The sequence below is a fragment of the Pseudoliparis swirei genome, chromosome 7 (genome assembly GCF_029220125.1).
Source record: "Pseudoliparis swirei isolate HS2019 ecotype Mariana Trench chromosome 7, NWPU_hadal_v1, whole genome shotgun sequence".
In the NCBI taxonomy this organism is placed as follows: Eukaryota; Metazoa; Chordata; class Actinopteri; order Perciformes; family Liparidae; genus Pseudoliparis; species Pseudoliparis swirei.
In genome coordinates this window covers 30124651-30128799 of record NC_079394.1, presented here as the reverse complement: position 1 = coordinate 30128799, position 4149 = coordinate 30124651, and the positions used below count along the sequence as shown (strand labels likewise).

Sequence of the window (4149 nt, the reverse complement as noted above, 5' to 3'; positions counted from 1 at the left end):
ACATTGATAATATCTAATAGAGAGCTGCCAATTAAAGGTAGAATGTCTTTAAGCAGCCTCGTCGGGATGGGGTCCAAGAGACAGGTAGACGGGGTCGGAGGGACAGGTAGACGGGGTCCAGGAGATAGGTAGACGGGGTCCAGGAGACAGGTAGATGGGGTCCAAGGGACAGGTAGACGGGTTAGAAGTAGAAACCGTTGAAGATAATTGGTCACGGTTGATGGGAGAAAAGCCATCCAAATATACACCAGGGCATACAGCGGTTTCCAAGGCCACTCCACTTAAGGACAGATTTGATTTGATTTGATATTCCTTTATTCGATAAAGATAGGCACTGGTTGAGGGCAAGAGATTATTGATCTCCAGAGTGTGTTCCTCAGCGGGTGTGTCGCTGAGCAGGGAAAACCGGTTAGAAACGTGAAGTTTCTAACTCGTCATATACACATGACCGTTGGGGATCATATTCTGTCATGTCGTACTTCTAGTAATAACCATCATTAAAATAAATAGTTGCTGGTATTGGCAAAACTACCGCTGGAGACCTGTCACATAATCGTTTTTTAATGGTGTTTTAGGTGACATTTGTCACGGGAAGAAACCGAATATCTCAGATGAAACTCGCCTAACATGAGACGTTCGAACCCACTTGACCTCAGGTGCCGAGGCTGGGCTTGAACCTCAAGCATCCGCACAGCGGCGCCGAATGTAAATGTCCATATAGGCCGTAAGGTGAACACAGTTTTCGTTTCAACTCGCTCCACAGTCGCGCATCTACACAATCGTTAGCTCATAAAAAAGAAAGAGTTGTGCTAACCTACCAAAAAAAAGTTTGTCGCTGAATTTGCCGTCGATTCTCGATGCGACTATGTTTTATGCCGAACTAGTTTCTTCAGAGCGTAATAGGATCTTGGTCACGAGGGGTGGCACGGTTCGACACGTGATCGGTCTACACCAATGAGGTAGCTGCTTTTTGTCAACAGAATGGCAAGATGGCGGCTCCCGTGGTTGGATTCAACGTTACCGATAAAGAGGAAAACACCCTTAAAAGGGACAAATGGATTCTAAATAGTGCTGTATACATAGCCGCGTCCAATAAGAACAATGAGGCAAATATACGATCATGTTATGCTTATGTTAAGTCATTTAGATCAAGTTTGACATACCTGGGAATACACCTTACTGACGATCTAACATGGACTGTGAACACCCAGCACACACTGAAGAAATCAAAGCAAAGACTGTACTTCCTACCTCGGAGGAAGTACAGTCTTTAACATAAAAGTAATTGTACTTATACCAATGACCATTTATTCGTTCGTTCATTCATTCTTCCACAAATGAAAACAACACTGATGAACAATAGAAACAATCTTTATGAAAAATATGACATATAAAACTGTACAAAACTACAAAAGAAATAACATATGAAGGACGCTCAGTCCTCACTGTCAGTGTCAGGACAGTTGTCTTCCAGTTGCTCGGTGTCTTTGGTGTTGGCACAATTACAGCAACGACAGAAGTCTGTGCAACACAATCCTGCAGAAAAACAGGAACATCTTCCTGTCTCACAGGCACCTTTGCAGCTGCAGTGTATGACATGCAAAACACTGTCAGGGGCCGGATTTCTGGTCATCCAGGTGATGTGCAAGGTCCCATCCTCTGTTTGCCAACCATATCCAGCAGGTGACGGAGCACTTATTTTTTGTTTGCGACAGGACCTCATTATTGCAGCCTGGTAGTTTGCCCGTTTGCAGTGCTGTTGGAGGGCATCAGTAGTTGGGGGAATGCATATTTCTGGCAAGGCTGATGATGCCATACAGAAAGCCTTGTACCTAGCTTCATTTACATTATCGGCAGCTGGCTGATCATATAAGTGGCACACATACTGGCAAAGAAGTGCAAATGTTGACTGCTCCAGTTAAAGTGAGTCCCTAAACTTTTAGAGGCCTTTAGGTACTCACCCCTCTGGCATGCAACAGAAAATGTCTTTTTTTTCCCTTTGCCATAAAAGGCACTTGTGGAGTCACACCCAGAGAATGTGTGAATTCCGATCAAGGCTGAACACACACTGGTTCCGAGAGCTGATGACACCTTGGTAATGTCAATGGTTGACAGGGTCTCTGCAAAAACCAGCTCGCAGATGTTGCGCTTGGTGGGGATGTGAAACACCAGCTGGGGGAAATCACGAGCCAGCCTCTCCTTCAACATATCCTGTCTGCAACACAACAAAACAGTGACAATTAAGAGTCACAGGAGTATCATGAAAAGCAGAGAGTGGTGCAGGTGGTACAAGACATTACAGGCTAGAACCTATCTGCCATACAGCACATTTAACACCAAAGATGCCCAAGAAAGGCACACAACATCACGCACGCACACACACTTCTCCTTGTTGCCAACTGGTACATGTTTGTGCAAACAGCAAGAATTAAAAACAGTTTCTCAGGCCTGTCACACACATGTTGTGTAAAGCTGGACTTGCACATGACAAATCATAAGACGTGAGAGAAAAATGCATTGCAGTTCCCTGTAGTTTGAAGCATCAAGACCTTCATGTGCTTTCACCAGTTCAATGAAGGCCTTCCTCAGCTGGCCCATTCTCAGCACCTCTTGGTTGACAAGCAGCCTTTGGCGAATGATCCTTACACAGAATATCTTATCGCTGACATCAAACGTGGGCTCATTCCTAGAATACATATGAATGAGAAGGAAATAAATGAATACGTGTTGTGATTGTGTGCACATACAACAGAATGCAGATTGAATGTTTACTTATGCAATTTTAAGTTAGTAGCTCCTTGAAATGCAATATAATAAATAACTTACTGGTCTTTCTCTGGTTTTTCAGGCCTCGTCAAAAACCTGGTGTACTGATTATAACAGCCTTTGTGGTACTGCACCTCCAGAGCCACACAGTCTTTGTCTTTTATATGCAAAAGAATACTTTGGTCCTCCTTCAACTCGGCAGCTTTCTGCAATTGGCCTGAACAAAACAAAAAGGATAGCTCAATGAGTTTGTTGACATATCTCACACATAATTGTACCTTTCAGTCACTCAACCACAGTGTGTGTGTGTGTGTGTGTGTGTGTGTGTGTGTGTGTGTGTGTGTGTGTGTGTGTGTGTGTGTGTGTGTGTGTGTGTGTGTGTGTGTGTGTGTGTGTGTGTGTGTGTGTGTGTGTGTGTGTGTGTGTGTGTGTGTGTGTTTACCTGCTGTTAATGTTTCAGCCTTTGACAGAGTATCCCTTTGTCGTTTGCCTGCTCGGTTGACGAACTTCTCCTTCTTTCCACCTTTGCCATGGATTTTTTGTCCGTAAATCTACGGTAGCACGTGTGATGAAAGCCAGCATCCTCGGGAATATTGTCAAACTCCACATCAACACAGTGTTCGAAGTTCTCAGCCACGTCCCGGGACTCACCGTCCAAACCGAGCCACGTTTGTAGGCTTGTCCTGTATGTATTCCATCGTGTAGTGGTTAAATAATGTACCTCCTCGTGCTTGACTGAAGTAATATGCATAAAACAATGTTTGTTTTTTGATTTATTAATATATTCCGGTGTATTTTCTTCGTCTTCCGTACTGCTCGAGGACGCCATCTTGCCATTCTGTTGACAAAAAGCAGCTACCTCATTGGTGTAGACCGATCACGTGTCGAACCGTGCCACTACTCGTGACCAAGATCATATTACGCTCTGAAGAAACTAGTTCGGCATAAAACATAGTCGCATCGAGAATCGACGGCAAATTCAGCGACGAACTTTTTTTTGGTAGCTAAACACGACTCTTTCTTTTTTATGAACTAAATATTGTGTAGATGCGCGACTGTGGAGCGGGATTCATTTTCTAAAGGACTTTTCGATGTTCACCTTGCGGCCTAATAGCACTAACCACTACACCAGCGAGGCAAGAAGCGATTCTGCAATACATCTGTGACCAACTTGCAAGCCCTGACGATGGTTTGAATCATAACAATTGACTGGGCTCGAACTCTCGAGCATGCGCAGTACGGTAGGGATATTATTCATTGCGTCATGTGACCAAGCTGCCGTTCTGACTGGGAGAGGAGCAGCGGTTTGGAACAAAACAATTAACAAAGATATAGTAATACATCACAGATAATAATAATCAATTAAAATATTTGAAGAATAAA

General features: G+C 43.9%; 1 long non-coding RNA gene across 1 annotated transcript; it reads right to left on the bottom strand.

Moving 5' to 3' along the window:
* Positions 1-1971: 1971 nt before the first annotated feature.
* Positions 1972-3866, bottom strand: LOC130196731 (uncharacterized). The gene is made up of 3 exons (XR_008832296.1): positions 3209-3866; positions 2827-2983; positions 1972-2686 (listed from the first exon to the last, which is right to left on the bottom strand). It is a non-coding gene; the product is annotated as an uncharacterized LOC130196731 (long non-coding RNA).
* Between the last annotated feature and the right edge of the window lie 283 nt (positions 3867-4149).